The 19,551-nt window shown below is 39.2% G+C and overlaps 1 pseudogene; it reads right to left on the bottom strand.

Moving 5' to 3' along the window:
- Positions 1-290: 290 nt before the first annotated feature.
- LOC100816339 (protein FAR1-RELATED SEQUENCE 3-like) lies at positions 291-17,811 on the bottom strand (annotated as a pseudogene).
- Positions 17,812-19,551: the final 1,740 nt, after the last annotated feature.

Genomic DNA, 19,551 nt, shown 5'->3' with positions numbered 1-19,551 from the left:
GTCATGAGATGAATGCAATGAAAAATAAAGATGGTCCATGAAACACTTAATTTACCAAACCACGCTAGACGTCGTACATAATATATTGGGTTCAGCCATTCAGCTATTACTGCATCAATTGTTACAATTTACAATTGTATGCTCTCAGCTCTCTTACGACAAAGATCATACAACGAAGGTTTGAAACAAAGGACTTGGATGTAATTTTTGTAAATATTTAGTTTTAATTGAGAACACTTTGATTGTAATTATATAGATATTAAATTTTATAACTGGTAAGTTAAACTATATTAGCTGGGTAAAATTTCAAAGTGTAGGAGTCCTCACTTTATGCATTGTACGATAAAAAAAGTAGGTTTGAACTTTGAAAAATAAAAATGTGACTATTCCCCAGAGGCCGAAAAACAAATTAGACATCCGCAATGCTCCTAAGAGATATTCTTGATCTTCAGAAGTCTCTATGTACAAAATAAATTTCCATAATGGAAATGGTGTATAATCTGAGGTAAAGGTGAGAAAGAATGCGAAAAAAAACCTATCCAACTCTACTATAAAAATTTTTTATGGATCAAATACTAGAGATTCCTGGGCTACTTACACCATGAAATATTAAATAAAGGGTCACTAGGTACATAAAAAATGGCAAACCTTCACAGAATAATAAGTACTTCAGGATATGGATGTTAGACTATACTGCACTAGGGTCACTGCTAGCCATCCATAATTTATAGGAACTGTGACAAAAAAAAAAGGTTAGAAAAAAGTAGCTGATAATTATCAATTAAAATTCATGTAACTAGCAGTTTAATATTGACACAAGAACAACAAAAGTATTATCCAACTAAGCGAGATTGACTACAGGAATCACACATTATTAGGCTAGGTCAATAACCAAATTTTCAGGGATATTATTCATTAAAAAGTCTCTTATTAATTTTCTCCAATAACCTTTTTAGTCTTCCTCTATTTTTTTTCAAATGGCTAAAAATCATGTAATCTACTCTCCTCACCAGTGCCTTCAGTGGCCTTCTTTGCATATGTTCAAACTGCCTTAATTGATTTTTTGTTGTCATCTTCAGGATAAGTGTCATATCAATATCTTCTCATATACAATCATTTTGTATCTTGCCCTTTCTTGAATGACAACACATTAATCTGAACATTCTCTTTTATGCTACTCTCACTTTTTTCTTGTGGTCTTTTTAAAGCCCACCACTCATTACTAGAGTATTGTTGGTCGTATAGCAGTACAATAAAACTTTCCTTTGACCTTGGTAGATTCCTTACGGTCACAAATAACCACTCGTGTTTCTACAATTTAACCACCCAACTTATATTTTGTGTGTAACATCATTAATTTTCCCATCATTTTGGAATCAAATAGTCAAGCTTAGAAACTTGTGGTATGACTTCTCCAATTTTTACCTCCAAGGCATTTTCCTCTTGTTTCTTGCTTAAACTGCAAAGCATATACTGTGTCTTCTACTTGATAAAGATCCTCTGGTTCTAATTTTTAACTCCAATTCTTAAATTTAGAATTAATCTCTTACTCAAGAATTATATTGTTTGCAAAAAGCATGCTTTCAAGGATAACCTTCAACGTCCTTGGTAAGTACACATAATACTAGATTAAACAAGTATTACTAACATGTCGTTGGTCAGAGTAAGCAAGGTCTTGAGTGTTAGCTTTGTGGATGGAACAAACGTGATTGGAAGGGAAAATTCCACTATAGATGACCAACCAAATTTTTCGGTGGAGATTAGCCATCAACAAACCCGGTGGATACTCCCACCAACGTCATGGTGAGAAAAAAATTAAGCAAGTATTGGGTGATGTTGCTAATACTTGTTTAAGGATAAGCTTGAGCCCTGATTTAAACATATTGTTATAAGGAAGTTCTTAGTCTTGCTTCTAGGAGTTCTCACACTAATAATTATCTCATATGTCTTGTACAACTTGCATATAAGTCATGGGAACACCTTTCTTTTCCAAAGCATTTTATAACACTTCTCTTGGTACTCAATCATGTTTTTTCAAGTCAATAAAAACTATATATAAGTTTCCTTCTTTGCTTTGGTACCTTACCATCAACCCTCGTAGAAGATACATAGCTTCTATTGTAGACCTTTGCATAAATCCTCCAAATTAATTCTTTGCAATCTCAGTTTTTTTTTCTTTATTTACGCTCAAAAGCCTTTTTCATATTTTCATAGTGTGACTCATAAGTTTTATCCTCTTGTAATTTACACAACTTTCAATATCTCCCCTATTCTTATATATAGTACCAAAATGAAACACTCATCTAACATTTTCTTACATCTCAAAATATCATTAAGTGGCTTTGTATTATTCTAGCAATTATTATTATTATTATTATTATTATTTCAGTGGAATAGCTGGGGAAAAAAGATGATGAAGAGCTTAGAAATTATAACTTTTATCCACTATTTCCAAGAAAAGATAAAAGTGAAGAGCTGGAAATATAATGCTTACAACTCTTATAGCTGCTCCTGGATATAGGTCACAGATCTCAGCATGGAACCCAACGTATCTCTAGAAACTTGGAATTTCAACTCTGTTTGCCCAGTAGTTGTCTTTGTATCCTGGAGCTGGAAGGAGTAGAATTGTAAAAATAAGCCAAAGTACCTTGGACTTATAGAACAAAAAATGAAAATCTTTTAGACTGCAAAAAATGCATAATTAATAATGCCTGTACAAAGAAATATGGAATTGAACTAATAGGGTCAATATCAAGTCCAATATAATACTACTGGACCATTTAAAATCCCTAACACTTGTGAATTCTATAATCAAAATCTAGTTATTAGTAGAAGAAATTGTGTAATTCAAAGGGTGGTTTAGGAAAAGTTCTCCCATAAGTAACGATCCCAAGATTCAAACCCTTAACATGGTAATAAAACATTTTATTTTGCATTTCAAGATATCATATGCTCCAGAATTAACTGCTGGATGTCCCCAAATCAGATAGATGTCCAATACAAATGATAATAACCATGTAGATATAGTTATTAGAATGGAACATTAACTATGCTAGAGAATCTAGTTCTCTTCCATATAATAACAGATAGGAATGGGGGTGTGACCCTGGATGTTGGAGAGGCCTAAGATATGGAGGGTGTATGCTAGGAGAAACAAGGGTGAGAAAAGGAAAGATGAGGTGGCAAGGGGAGTAACAGAATTGCCAAAAGCGTGAGAGGGGATCTGAGGGTATTTAGGGAAGGTATCAGAGAGAGAGAGGGATATCTGGAAATTTAGAATTTAGTTATGGAAAGAGGGCTGTAGCCTCTCTGTAGGAGTCTTGCTCTGTGGCAGTAGGATTATCATCCACTGTATTTCTCTTTTATCATCAAATAATACTTACCCTCTCTCATTTACTGTTCTATTTCCATTTCCGTGTTTTGGTCGCTAACAATTTGGTCTGATCTGCCGGATCCGACGGAGAGGAGACGTGAGTAGAAGGTGACGATACCAGCAGATGCCACCCAAGAAGATGGAGGCTAAGGTTCCAGCACTGGAGAAGGAGGTTGTGGGACTCAAAACCACTATGCAAAGTATGCAGCTCAAGGCTAAGGAGAATCATGAGAGGTTGATTGCGTTGCTGTCCAAAACAAGTATGGAAGATGGTTCTGCTATGAAAACCTCATCACAGTTCCCTAAAGGAGTGTTGGAGGAATTTCGTCAATTGGTGAAGAACGTCGAATTACCAATGTTCAGCATTGAAGACCCCGCAGGATGGATTGTTCGTGCTGAGGTATGTTTCCAAGTCCAGGAGAGTTGTCCTCACGTGAAGGTGAGCCTGGCTCAATTGTGTATGGATAGATCTACGATCCATTTCTTCAAGTCGCTTCTTGACGAACACAGCATGTTGACTTGGGAATAGCTTAAGGTGGAGCTCTTGGAGCAATATGGAGGGATTGGAGAGGGAGAATTTTTCAGCGGTTAACTTCCATCCACCAAGACGAAAGTGTCAATGAGTACATTACAGAATTTGAATGCCTCACTGCTCAGGTTCCTCAATTGCTTGATGATCAGTACTTTGGATATTTGTCCATGGTCTGAAGGAAGGCATCAAAGGCCGTGCCCATAGTATGTGCACCCTGGGACCATCACCGCGCTCAAGGATGATGAACCTCGACAGGGCGGTGGAATTGGAGTTATAGGAAAGGAAAGGGGGATGGACTGGATTTCAATCATCCAATGTGAGAGGTGGTAATGGATTGGGCCAAGGGAACCGGAGTGGTCCATCACACTCTAACGGGTTTCATGGGTTGAGGTCTTGGATCAGATTTTGGCCCACCTCGTTCGAATAGAGAAGGGGGTGTCGATAGTGGATTCAAGTTCGAGCCCAACTATTAACCACAACGCTTTACTTACTCCCAAGGACAGGGGCATCTGACATCTATCCTACCAAGAGCTATCGGAACACAGGAGGAAGGGGCTTTGCTACAAGTGTGGGGTCTATTCCATCCCTATCAATAGTGTTTGGACCGACAACTGAGAGTGATGTTGGTTGAGGAAGGGGATGAAGTGGACAGTGAGGCGAATGCTATTATAGCAGAAGAAGAGATTGACAATGAAGAAGATGAGGGCGAGTGCAGTATCTTATTCTTGGGCATGATGTCCTTGAGGAATGGGTAAAGCCCCAAACGATGAAGGTGAGAGTAAGGATCAATGGGGTTCCTGCCCTCATGTTGGTGGACAGTGGAGCTACGCACAACTTTGTCTCCCGGAAGTTGGTCAAAGCCATGGGGTGGCCTGTGGTAGCAAGCAAAGTCATGCAAACCAAATCGGGAGATGGATATAAAGCTCATGCTCAAGGAATGTGCAAAGGAGTCACCTTGGAGACGGATTCGCTGCAGTTTATAGTGGACACGGTGTTATTTGATTTGGAGGGTATTGACTTGATTTTGGGGGTTGCTTGGTTGGTCCCTTTGGGGGAAATGCAAGTGGATTGGGGTGAGCAGGCGATGAAGTTGAAATAGGGAGAGCAATGGGTCAGAATACAAGGAGAATAAGTGCGACAAGGAGGGCAAGTGGCACTTCAAACATTATTAGGAAAAGGCAAGAGTGTGGTGGAAGGGTTGCTGTGGTCCACTTAGATTGTCATAAGGGAAAACAGTGGCATAGTTGCTGGGGACAGTACCACTGTGGGAAAAAGGGAGCAAGAGTTACAGAATTTGCTGCAAGGATTTGAGGAGGTATTCAAAGAACCTCACGGACTACCCCTAAGGAGGAGCAAGGAGCATGCCATCACCTTGTTGGAAGGTTAGGGGACAGTGAATGTAAGGCCCTATCAATATCCACACCATCACAAAAATGAAATTGAGAAACAAGTGCGTGAGTTGCTTTAGTTCGGGGCAATTCAACCTAGCCAGAGCGCATTCTCAAGTCCTGAAATCTGGTAAAGAAGAAGGACGAGACTTGAAGGATGTGTGTTGATTATAGGGCCCTCAACAAAGTAATGATACCGAACAAATTTCCAATTCCTGTGATTGAAGAACTATTGGACAAACTACATGGAGCCCAATTTTTCTCCAAGCTTAATCTCAAATCAAGACATCATCAAGTGTGGGTGCGAGAGGAGGATATCCACAAGGCATCATTTAGGACTCACAGCATTTAGGACTCACAGAGGTCATCACAAGTGCATGGTAATGCCTTTTGGATTAATGAATGCCCCTTCGACATTTCAATTTTGATGAATGAAATCTTTAGATCCGTGATGCAAAAGATAGTGCTTGTATTTTTTGATGATATCTTGGTATATAGCACAAGCTGGATAGAGCATCTAATTCATTTGAAGGAAGTGATCCAATTGTTGCAGCACCACCAGTTTCAGGCTAATCGAAAGATGTGTACTTTTGGCCAGCAGGAAGTAGAATACCTAGGACACATCATTTCACAAAGAGAGGTGGTCGTAGACCCCAATAAGGTGAAGAGTGTGTGTGAATGACCACCGCTGAAGAGTGTAAAAGGGGTAAGGGCTTCCTGGGTCTTACAGGGTACTACCGGGAGTTTATTAGAGATTATGGCAAGAGGGCTAGATCTCTATCAGAATTGACTAAGGAGGAATGGTTTAAGTGGACTCCAAGGGCACAAGAGGCGTTTGATTGGCTCAAGCAACAGTTGACAACTGCTCTTGTATTGGCTCTACCGATTTCACACAAGAATTCGTCATCGAGAGTGATGGCTCGGGGCAAGAATTAGGTGCGATTCTGATTCAAAATGGCCAACTGATGGCTTATTTCAGTAAGGCTTTGGGGGAAGGAATCTGGCAAAGTCTGCTTATGAGAAGTAGTTGATGGCAGTGGCTTTGGCTATTGAGCACTGGCGGCCATACCTGCTAGGACGCAAGTTTACAGTTCGGACTGATAAAGAAAGCTTGGGGCAGTTATTATTGCAGAGGGTCACCACGATGGATCAACAGAATTGGGTGGCCAAACTATTGGGGTGCAGGTTTGACATTGGATACAAACCTGGATTGGAAAACAGGGGTGCTGATGCCTTGTTGAGGATGTTTGGGGATTCTTAATTGCAGCCATTGGTCCACCAGCCAGCGTGGGAGGGCATCCAAGAAGCCATTGAGGAGGTGCATAGTGATGAGAAGTTGTTGGCTATTATCGATGCATTGAGACAAGGTAGAGAGTCCAAGCCAGTGTTTACTTACAAGAAGGGGACTTTGTTTTATGAAGGACGTTTGGTGCTGTCCTCTACGTCATCATGGATTCCCAAAATGTTAAAGGAATTCCATGAGACACCTCAAGGAGGACACTCGGGGTACTATAGAACATATGGAAGGTTGGTAGTGAATTTGTTTTGGATCGGGATGAAAAGGATGGTGCAGCAATTTGTGATGGGCTGTGATATTGGTCTACGAAGAAAGTACTTGGCAGCAGCTCCTGGGGGTTTGTTATAGCCCTCGAATATCCCTGAGTAGATATGGGAAGAGATCTCAATGGATTTCATCACGGGCCTCCCGAAATCCAAAGGTTATGAGGCTATCTTGGTAGTGGTGGATCGACTTTCCAAGTACAGTCATTTCATTCCCTAGAAGCACTCCTATTCGGCTCGTGTGTTGGCTGAAATCTTCACCAAGGAAGTGGTGTGTTTACATGGTGGGCCAGCCTCCATACTTAAGTGACCGAGACCCAATTTTTGTCAACTCCTTTTTGGCTGGAGCTGTTCAAGTTGCAATGGACTCATCTCAAAATGAGTACAGCATATCATCCCCAAACGGATGGCCAAACAGAGGTGGTCAATCACTGTTTGGAGACATTCTCGCGGTGCTTCATGGCAGATCAGCCTAAACAAAGGGTGCAGCGGTTGTCTTGGGAGGAATATTGGTATAACACCAATTTCCATGCTTCAACGGGAACAACTCCATTTGAGGTAGTCTATGGCGCAAGCCACCAGTGCTTAGTCGTTTCCTGTCCGAGGTGTGCGTGGAAGCAGTGACGAGAAAGCTGAATGATATAGATGAAGCTCTCCGTCAATTGAAATACCAACTTCAGTGAGCTCAAAGTGGCATGAAGACACAAGCCGATCGCAAGAGGTCTGAAAAGCAATTTGAAGTAGGTGAGTGGGTTTTTCTCAAGCTCAAACCCCATGGGCAGTGATAATGGGTGCTCTAATTAATCCCAAGTTAGCACCCCGTTATTATGAACCCTTTCAGGTGTTGAGCAGGGTGGCCGCTGTAGCTTACAAATTGCGATTGCCTGAGGCTGCTAGGATCTGTCCTGTTTTCCATGTGTCATTGTTGAAGAAAGTGGTGGGCGAGCATAGTGTTGAGGAGACTCTTCCTTCCGAATTGGCTAGTGACAATACCATGACACCAGAACCTAAGGCAGTGCTAGGTTGACGACGGTCATTCCGAAAAGGTGGGGAATCAGTGAATCAAGTTAGTTCAATGGAAGGGCCAGGGACTTAAGGAAGCAACCTGGGAAGAAGAGTTCAACATCAAAAGTCAATTTCCTCAGTTGCGACTTGAGGACAAGTCTCCTTTTGAACTTTTGAAGGAGGGGTATTGATAGCGATAGAGTGTGGGCCTAGCCTGGATGTTGGTGAGAGGCCCATGTTGGATCGAGTGGCCTCAAAATAATTAAGAAGGGGGGGTTGAATTAATTATTCCTAAACCTTTACCAATTAAAAAATTACTCTTTTAAGGCTTTTATTAAATTGTTAAGAGAATGAGGAGTAGAAGAGAATCTTAACCGAAAGTAAAAGCGAAAATTAAAATGCACAGCGGAAAGTAAAAGAGTAGAGAAGAAGGAAACAAACACACAAGAATTTTTATACTGGTTCGGCAACAACCCGTGCCTACATCCAGTCCCCAAGCAACCTGCGGTCCTTGAGATTTATTTCAACCTTGTAAAAATCCTTTTACAAGCAAAGATCCACAAGGGATGTACCCTCCCTTGTTCTCTTTGAACCTAGTGGATGTACCCTTCACTAGAACTGATCCACAAGAGATGTACCCTCTCTTGTTGTCAGTCAAACCCAAGTAGATGTACCCTCTACTTGTACCACAAAGGATGTACCCTCTACTTGTACCACAAAAGATGTACCCTCTAATGTGTTAAGACAAAGATCTCAGGCTGTTAAACCTTTGATACTTTGTGAATGGGGATACAAAAGAATTCTCAGGCGGTTAGTCCTTTAAACACTTTTGTATTAGGGAATGGGAAGAATCAAAAGAATTCTCAGACTGTGTCGTTTTGAATTCTTTGACAAGGGAGAAGGAAGACACAAAAGAATTCAGGCGGTTGGTCCTTCGTTCTTTTGGAAAAGGGAGAAGAGAGACACAAAAAGAATTCAAGCGGTTAGTCCTTGGCGAATTCTTTTTGGCAAAGGGAGAAGAGAATGAAAAGGATGAATAACACAAGTTTTCAAGGTTTGGAAAACCAGAAAACTTCAGAAAGCTTTTGGTACAAAGAAGAAGAAGAAGTTCAAAGAGATTCAAGGCTTGTAAAGGATTGTATGAAATAAGTGTTCAAGATTATTGAAATGTAAAACAAAGTCTTGCTTTTATAGACTCTCCACGTCTGGTCAAGAAGACCATTCAGAAGAGTTATAACTTTTAGAAAAACTTAAAACCCATTTGAAAAAGTCAAAATCTTTTTGAAGAGTTACATCTTTTGATTTTTCAGAAACAGTCACTGGTAATCGATTACCAAATAAGTGTAATCGATTACACAAAGCTTTTGAGTGAAAGGATGTGATTCTTCACATTTAAATTTGAATTTCAATGTTCAAGGGTACTGGTAATCGATTACCAAAACATTGTAATCAATTACAGCCTTTTGAAAATATTTGGAACGTTGTAAATTCAGTTTGAAAACTTTTTCAAACTCATTTTGCTACTGGTAATCGATTACAACAATATGATAATCGATTACCAGAGAGTAAAAACTCTTTGGTAAAGGTTTTGTCAAAAAATCATGTGCTATTCAAAGTTTTGAAAAAAACTTTTTGATACTTATCTTGATTGAGTCTTTTCTTCATTTTTGAATCTTGATCTTGATTCTTGATTCTAGGCTTTCTTCTTGATTCTTGAATTCTTGACTTATTCTTGATTCTCTTGAGTTGTTCTTTGATCTTTGAGCTTTTTGTTCATCACCTTTGTCATCATCTTTTGTTGTCATCATTGTTATCATCAAAACACCTTTGAATCACATTCACCATGAAGCCTTGCTTCTACAGCCCAAGATATGGAGGGTGTATGCTAGGAGAAACAAGGGTGAGAAAAGGAAAGATAAGGTGGCAAGGAGAGTAACAGAATTGCCAAAAGTGTGAGAGGGAATCTGAGTCTGAGGGTATTTAGGGAAGGTGTTAGAGAGAGAGGGGTATCTGGAAATTTAGAATTCAGTTATGGACAGAGGGATGTAGCCTCTCTATAGGAGCCTTGCTCTGTGGCAGTAGGATTATCATCCACTGTATTTCCCTTTTATCATCAAATAATACTTGCCCTCTCTCATTTACTGTTCTATTTCCATTTCTGTGTTTTGGTGACTTCTACGTCAAGTATGATTAACTTAACAAATTTTCCAAAGCATTAGACACAATGATTAACACTTTTTGTTTAGGAGCATTCATTTCTACTTTCTAGAGACTATGCAACTGACCTTCTCCATATCATATAGACATCAAGAGTCCACTCAATGTGCTTATGAATCTGATAGATATTGTACATGTCAAGGACCAACTCTCCAAAAAGCCTAACAAACGAAGGTTTGTGATTGATTTGGCATCTAACACATCCCCTCAAAAAACCATTGGACATGTAGTGTGTCCAATACAAAGACCAACTCTACCTCATGCAAAAATTCAACTTAAGAATGGGAGAGACAAAGATTGAACTCTTCACCAATTATCCATAAAATCTCTTATACCACTTGTTGGGATTGGGACAGCCCAAATGCCACAAAGATTTGTTCCAATGGACTTGGCCATTTTTCATGTATCTTCCAACTTGTTACAACTATTAACCAAACCAAGCCATGTCTTCCACCATCTCATCTCACTGATCATCGTTGGCCTAGGACACCTGCTCATACAACCGTTTCTTGAATATTTGTTCCAGCCAAAGCCAAACCAATGGCTTTGATATTGTGTCAAGAATCAACTCCCCTAAGATTTAAAACTATTAGGTCAGGTAAGAGTTTGTGATTTGTTTTCCTAATCTAGCAATGCACATTAACTAGTTGATTCTTATCACAGTGTTGAGTCCCATGTTGAGTAGAATAAAAACCTTAATGTGGTGCATAATCCATGGAACTTTCCCACTTAATAGGGTTTGAAAATTCTTGCACAGAAAAGGAAATGGAAGGGGACATCCTGACTGTATCTATACCACCCCAAGACAATGCTATGCCTATAAAGGAGACTCCCAACCTTAGCACCCGCGGTGGCCAAATAGAACCAAAGGAGACTGAGGGTGTATTGGGCCCAAGGATACTGGGCCCAACAGAATCAGTTACTAAGGTGTACGTTAGGAGGAAGGAGGTGCTGGCTAGTAGGGGAAAGGCCCTTTGCTTTAATCCTGTGGTTAACCCAATACCGGCCTTATTAACAGACTCCACCTCAACTTCGTATGGCGCGATAATGGAAAGGCAGTTTGACCTTGTGAAGGAATTGGGTCTGACACATGGAGAGGATGATTCGAAGATTAAGGAGCTTATGAGGGACATGGACACTAATGACAATAAGGTGGCAGTAGAGATGGGTTCTAAATACCATCAATTATGATCATTCTCTCTTATAATTCAAGAGGCTTGGGGAGGGGAGTTAAATGGACTGCCATTAGAAGGAATATTTTAAAACATAAGGTGGACATAGTGTGCATTCAAGAAACCAAAAAAGAAAGTTTTAATAAAGGTATTTGTCAATCCCTATGGGGGGATTCCTCTGCATCATGGGATTATGTTCCCTCAATTCAGGCTGTCGGGGGCCTGCTTTGCTTGTGGAATAATGCAGTATTCCTGGTGGATAGGAAGGTGAAAGGAGTTAATTTCCTAATGCTAGAAGGAAGGTGTGTTAAAAGTAACCAGAAAATGTTTGTCGTTAATGTTTATGCCCCCTGTGACCTAGCTGGGAAGAGAGTATTGTGGGATGATTTGAAACTGCTGAGGGATTCTAATCCCCCTGGCCTTTGGTGTTTCATGGGGGATTTTAACAGTATTAGAAGCCAAGATGAAAGACTCAGCCTATCCCAAAGATCTGCTGACACTTTGGGTATTTCTGAATTTAATCAATGGATATCAGACATGGAATTGCAGGAAATCAAATGTGCTGGCAGCAGCTTCACCTGGATTCGACCTAATAGAAGTGTGAAGAGAAGGCTTGATCGTTTTCTGGTCTCGGATCAGTGGTTGCTTTCCTGGCCAGATAGCTGCCAATATAACCTCCCAAGGGATTTCTCTGACCACTGTCCCATCATTATGCAAACTAAAAAGGTAGGTTGGGATCCTAAGCCTTTTTGGGTAGTTGACTGGTGGATTCATCAAAAAGGGTATCACAGCATGGTGAGAGAGGCATGGAATAGTGATCAGCAAGGTGGTTGGGGTGGTATCGTGCTTAAGAACAAGCTGAGAAACTTGAAAATGACAATAAAGCAGTGGAGTCAGGAGTATGGGAACATAAATGTTAAGGAGATTCAGAAAATTCAACAGAAGTTAAATGATGTGGAAGACTTAGCTTCAACCAGAATTCTGTCTGAAGATGAAATCAAGGTTAGGAGATCCCTGCAACAACAGCTATGGAATGCTTCCACTGCCTATGAATCTTTATTGAGGCAGAAATCCAGATCAAAGTGGTTACAAGAAGGTGATAGCAACTCGGCTTTCTTTCATAAGGTAATCAATTTCAGGAGAATTTATAATGCTCTCCAAGGTATTCGCATAGATGGGCTGTGGGTCCAGCAACCAGAGGAGGTGAAGATAGGCGCTGTGAACTTCTTTCTCAACAGATTTTCTGAGCAGAATCCCTCTAGGCCTACCCTTGATGGAGTTCAATTCCCTTCTCTTGATCAAAGGCAGAGGGAGGGTTTAATTTTACCTTTCTCAGACCAGGAGCTTAAGGAAGCAGTGTGGAGTTGTGGTGGAGATAAGTGCCCTGGGCCGGACGGTTTTAATTTCAATTTTATTAAGGAATTCTGGAGTGTGCTAAAACCAGAGTTCAGAAGATTTGTGGATGAGTTCCATGTCAACGGTTGTTTCCCTAGAGGCAGCAATGCCTCTTTCTTGGCTCTTATCCCCAAAGTTAACCATCCTCAGTCCCTAAATGATTATAGACCAATATCCTTGATAGGCTGCATGTACAAAGTGATAGCTAAGCTTCTAGCAAGCAGGTTGAGACAGGTTATACCTGCCTTAATTGATGAAAGACAAACAGCTTTCATTAAAGACAGACATATTCTTCATGGCACTTTGATTCTTAATGAGGTGGTTGAGGAAGCTTGTAGGAGGAAGAAACCAGCAATGATTTTCAAGGTGGACTTTGAGAAGGCTTATGACACAGTCTCATGGTCTTTCCTGGACTATATGCTGTATAGATTGGGCTTTTGTCATAAATGGAGAAAGTGGATCTCAGCTTGTCTTCACTCAGCAACCATCTCTATCCTTATTAATGGCAGCCCTACAAAGGAGTTTACCCCATCTAGAGGCTTGAGGCAAGGGGATCCCCTAGCCCCTCTACTCTTTAACATAGTTGGGGAAGGCATCTCAGGCCTAATGAGGGAAGCAGTTAGGAAGAATCTATATAGCAGCTACAGGGTTGGTATGAATTATGAGCCCACAAATATTCTGCAGTATGCAGATGATACTGTTTTTGTGGGTGAGGCTTCTTGGGAAAATGTCTTGGTTTTGAAGGCCATGCTAAGAGGTTATGAACTGGTTTCGGGCTTGAAGATTAACTATGCTAAGAGTCAGTTTGGGGTTATAGGGGGTGCTGTTACTTGGACCTTGGAAGCAGCACAAATCTTGAATTGTGACAATTGGAAACCCCTTTCACCTACTTGGGTATTCCAATTGGGGCTAAACCTTCCAGCAGTGTTGTGTGGGAGCCTTTAATAAAAAAATGTGAGTCTAAACTATCTAAGTGGGCCCAGAAAAACATTTCTATGGGAGGAAAGGTAACTTTAATCAATTCTGTCCTTAATGCTGCCCCAATATATTTATTATCCTTCTTCAAGATCCCACAAAGGGTAGTAAATAATCTGGTAGCTTTGCAAAGGAATTTCCTATGGGGGGGGGGGGACAAAGATCATAGGAAAATCCCTTGAGTAAAATGGTAGAATGTTTGCCTGCCCAAGTCTGAAGGGGGTCTAGGAATTAAAGACATCTCTAAATTTAACATAGCTTTGTTGGGGAAGTGGATATGGGGCCTAGCTTCTGATCTGCAACAACCTTGGGTCAGGTTAATCAAATCTAAGTATGGAGGCTGGTCTGAATTTCAGTCAGGCCGTGTTCAAGGAGGACATTCAAGCTGGTGGAGGGACCTCAGAAAGCTGTATCACCAGGCTGATCAAAATGTTTTTCATCATTGCTTGAGCTGGAAGGTTGGGAACGGGGATAAAGTCAGCTTTTGGAAAGATAAGTGGTTAGGAGAAGGTCCTACTCTACAACAGAAATACACTCAGCTGTTTCTAATTAATAGACAGCAATCTGACCTTATTTCAATGATGGGATATTTCTCTCAAGATACATGGAGGTGGGACTTGAAATGGAGAAGGAACCTGTTTGACCATGAAAGTGATCTAGCTGTCGATTTTATGGAAGAAATCAGCTCTTTCCATTTTCAGAGAAATGTTAAGGACATCATGACCTGGAAAGCTGATCCTAGTGGGGTCTATTCCACTAGGTCAGCATACAAATTCATGATAACCCCCTCTTCTCCAGCCTTTGATCTGAGATCCTCAACATTACTATGGAAATTGAAGATTCCCCCAAAAGCTGCAGTTTTCACTTGGAGGCTTCTTCAAGATAGGCTCCCTACTAGAGCTAATCTCTTAAGAAGGAACGTGATCATCCAGGACACTGTCTGTCCCCTCTGTGGTCTAGATCAGGAGGAGGTGGGCCACTTATTTTTTAATTGTAAGAGGATAGTAGGCCTCTGGTGGGAGTCAATGACATGGGTTCAGGTTCAGGGACCTCTCCCAGCTTCTCCAGTAGATCATTTTCTGCAATTCTGTGATGGCTTTGGAGCTCACATAAACCACAGCTCTTGGTGTGATTGGTGGGTTGCTCTGACCAGTACCATATGGCAGCATAGGAATCTCCTCATTTTCCATGAAAAACCTTTCGAACCATCTAAAGTCATGGAAGATGCTTTGTTCCTAGCTTGGTCTTGGTTAAAAGCTAGACAAAAAGGTTTTAATACTAGTTTTAACCAATGGTCTTCTCATATCTCAGATTCCTTTGGTTAATTCGACAGGGTTAGCCTTTTAGTTGGGTTTGATTGGGTTTTTGGAGGGCAGCACCAGAGGTGCTTTGTATCATCTTCCAGTACCCCTTGTACTGTTTTTTGACTATATTAATACATATATATTATTTGCCTTCCAAAAAAAAAAAACTTAATAGACTAGTCTTTTTGGGTAGGGTTCTCCTCTTGTGCTTAAGTCATAACACACATCTATAACCAAACAATAGTTAAATTCTTGCTGCCTCCATTCTTCTAATTAAGCTATTTTTTTGGCACAAAGTATATGGGTGAGTCTTAACTTTGACAACGTTTAAAAAACTTTTCACGAGGGCACATGTCAATGAAATAAAAAATTCATTGGCCTAAATCTTAGAAATTCAAGGGTTTAGGGTAGTTGGTCATTGACAGAACATCTTTCTACAGTAACAAGTTCAGAACATACTATACAGATACTCCATAGATGGTGACAGCTAATAGTGGTAAATAAATTATAATGGAAGAGTTAAACAGTTAAGCAATAAATAATGAGGACCTCTTGTCTTCTCCAGCAAACAATTAGTGTAGATCATTCAGGAAAAGGAAAGAAAAGAAAACTATCAGTGGAACTACTCAAACTTAAAATAGGTTGTAAACCTCCTATTTTGAGGTTTCATTTAAATGAAATGAGAGCATCTGAAGGAGATAATTATTTTGACCACAAAACTTATAGTTGATTGTGAAATGTTTAGGATCTAGGAAGAGTAGAGGATCATGATCCAAGTTTACATACCCTCAGATTGATGATAGCAACTCTATTGACTGGTGCATTTAGCTGTTGACTGATGTAAGTCATAGACCTCAACATAGGCTCCAAAGTGACCCTTGTCACCCTGAATTGCACTTCTGTCTCTCCTAAAGGGCCCTTACCATAATCTTGAAGCTACAAGAGGGAGAAAAACATAATTAACAGGTAGGAAAGAATATTGCAGCACCTTGTACATGTTATGTGAACATGGAAAACAATATGGTAACTGAAATAACCTAGATTGTTAATATTTTCAGCAGAGAACATGAATGTTAAACGGATATCTGGACATAGACTGATCTCTTCCAACTACAGAGCACATTGTTAGCCACATTAAATTCAATCAGAGTAACATACATAAATATATTGAGATATCTATTTCTCAATAAATAAAAGATGTGAAGACTGTAACACAGAAGAGAACATAGCTTATAGCTTGCAGGCATACAAAGCACCTATATACATACCTTCATGTTGATGACTGCAATTTTACTGGATGAGCTTGAATTCTTATTTGAGATGATCCAAGTCATAGACTTGAAACAAGTAAGGACAACCTGCATCGATAAATGATAGTCAATTAAAGCAATGACCAGTATATCTGAACCAAATAAACTAATAATTACAAGGGTGATTCAAATCAATAGTGTTATCTGGAGGGCCACCATCCCGGTGAATAGAAACAGGAGCCATACTAGGGGTATTCAAATCAGTAACAGGAAGCCCCAGGTCATTAAGATTGAAGTGATGAGACACTGAATCTTGCCAAGGCCATAATGATGGGATGACATCAGAAATTGATGAAGGGCTATTCTTGCTATGGTCTTTCAGGCAGCTTCCATTACCCTGAGTGTTTGGAGGTGTGACTTTTGCAACATTTTTTTTCATAATACCTACCCTTTTAGCCCCCTCTCTTAAAGCATTCATTGTTGCATTATAAGTCTCTACAGAAACTGCTCCTTCTTCAGCAAGCTTAATGGCTTCTCGACATAAACTATTAAAACGTACAGTGAGATTTTCAATGTCAATTGGATCTGTTATTTTTTCATCAGTTCCAATATCAGATTTTGCATTCCTTGTCCATCGTTTCAAAATGTAGTGCGATGGAAGGGTAAGAACATTTGTAACAGTGAAGACAGTCAATATATGTCAACAAAGAACGCCTGAGTATTCAAACATCTGGCAGCTGCAATTCACCTTCATTTCAGAGATATTTAATGTGACCATGTATGCCTTGTGATCATGTACATATTTTGCAACCCTGTATTTACTGATCACACCATCATCCTCAACATTATTTGCAGTATAAGCAAAAGTTTCCACCAGTTCCTCCTGAAATTTTGCAAAAATCTTCTTAGTGTACATATTTGCTGCTTGTTGTTCCATTGGTGATGGAGTCTTCAGTACAGGTGTGTTACAAATAGTCTCATAATCTGCTTCTATTTCTTTTTCCAATGAATGTTCAAGAGATCTTTCATACTGCCTAAAGAATAAGGGTATGATTGTCTGTTGATTTACATATTCATCAGAAAAGGAGCTAACCCCATGGTTCGAAGTAATTGCAGCAAAGTATTACGAAAGTAAACAGGGGCCCATTGTTTGCGAGCATTATACACTGCTTGAAGCCAATCATTTTTCTGGAGATCATATTTATCCAGAAGAGACTTCCATGTTGATTCAAAATCCTCAATGGTCCTCAACAAATTTTGTAACTATCCACAGTTTGCATCTTTCTCTCCACCCTAAGCACTGCATTACAACTAACTATGTTCTTCCTTTTAAATACCTCCCTGGAACACGCAAAATCCCAAGTTATAATTGGACCATCAGGCTTAGCACGATTGAATTGACCAACATGGGTGCTAAATCCTACATGTCTTGCATATGCATTATAAAAAGATTTTGCAGCATCTTCAGATTCAAACAGCATGCCCACTTGTGGTTTCCTATATGCATCACCATTCTGATTATTCACTTCTCTTTCAGCCAAGTTTACAGTCATATTTTGTTCCTGGCCTTTTCCAGTTTCAACATTTTCAGAAACAGGTCTATCACTGTTTTCTCCTTCGTCTACTGCCTCAACATCCATGATAGTCTAGCTAATGATAGAGCACCTCAATGGTTCTCCTTGAAAGGACTCGAAAACATGACTTCTGCTAATCCTTTTGAAGCAATGATGGAAATTTCCTGCATTATCTCTACCTACACAATGCATTGAACAAGAACATCATGTGTGTAGCAGACATAGAAAATATATGATTATGCACTTGGGAAGTAATTTTCAAATTCTAGAACCCAGAAGGTCAAAGGAATTTCCATAAGTTTAAAAATTATAAAATCACCAATACTGTCAACCAATTAGAGATATTAATAGATCCTACTGCATGAAAATGCTAGTTTATTCTAACCTAGAAAGTGTTATTGTTGGCAGCTTGGGTAAAATAATTAAAGACATTTGTGAGTTTTGGTCTAAGATCCACAAATCTCATTTTTTTTTATAAATATTAAATATTAGAGAAAATTGATATTTATATGTTCAGAAAACCCTTGATAGAAAAGTGAAGCATTTCTCATGGAAAAAACAAATTGAAGTTAGTATAAAGTTAAAATTAAATTTCATTTTAATTTGAAAAAATAATTGTACTCATAGCTCACACATTGATGTTAGAGGTTTCTAAAAGAGTGAATTTGTCCTATATAAAGAACAGACATCGTGTTGGAAAGTTGGATATTAAGGAATACAATAATCTTAAAGTCTAACAAGTGAACAAGACTAATTAAATTTTAAGAAATTCACAACATAAAGCCACAAAGAATGTTACTGCAGGATTATTGAATCCTAAATTAAAAACTGCAAGAATTCCTCAGAAAATTTGCTCATGACAATAATTTCATTAAACCACGAGGAACTATCTGCTACAGCATTGAAATTAGACACGGGAATAATCTAGACCAGCTTTGCCTTGTTGAAAGTTGAAACAAAATGTTAATCACATAAAAACCTACAATTTGCAAAGTAAATTATTACACCTATACTTAGAGTCTGTTTTCAGAACACACCTGTCCAAAAAATACACAGAAACTCTTCAATCCAATAACCTTTTTTCTTCATCTCCAGCAACCATTTAAGCCACAATTTGCAAAGCAAATACTTCCATCTATTATTAGAGTCAGCTTTTCAGATCACCTGCTCATATTGTTGTTTCAAAATATATATAGAAACCATTCAATTCAATAACCTTTTCTTTTTCTTCATTTTCAATAAAACTACACGTTGAGAACTATCACATTATCTCCAATAAATACAGTAACTTTCACTACAGTTACTGACCCAAAATCACGTTTACACTTTTACAATTCTCAAAGAGCATTCCCATTACAACCCATTCATAATTATTTGATTCTTGGCTCTTCCAAAAGAGCAAAGGTTAAGAAAAACGATATTTGTTAATTGCCATAATGATAAATAAATAAATTCACTTCCAAAATCCAAACTTATTTGCATTATATGTCGAGAATGAACAAGAAAGCAAAATTCACTCACCTGATACGCCATAAGATAGAGCTGGGTTAGCTTGAGATTGTGAGTGAAATGGAAACGCAGCGTTTTGGTCCACAAACCCTTCGTGTTGATGATTAGGGATTTTGAGTTGAAAGGAAAACGAGCTTGAATTTCACCGTGAAAGAGTGGCAGTATCCAAAAACCAGAAACAAACGCTCTGTACTTCATAGTTCAGAATCACATTTTCCTTTTTTTTTAAAAAAAAAAAAAAAGAAATAGCTTTTATTTGAACTTTTAAAGCTATTTTCATCCACACCATGTCCAAAT

The sequence above is a fragment of the Glycine max genome, chromosome 15 (genome assembly GCF_000004515.6).
Source record: "Glycine max cultivar Williams 82 chromosome 15, Glycine_max_v4.0, whole genome shotgun sequence".
Classification (NCBI taxonomy): domain Eukaryota; kingdom Viridiplantae; phylum Streptophyta; class Magnoliopsida; order Fabales; family Fabaceae; genus Glycine; species Glycine max.
This window is presented reverse-complemented; position numbering and strand designations above follow the sequence as displayed.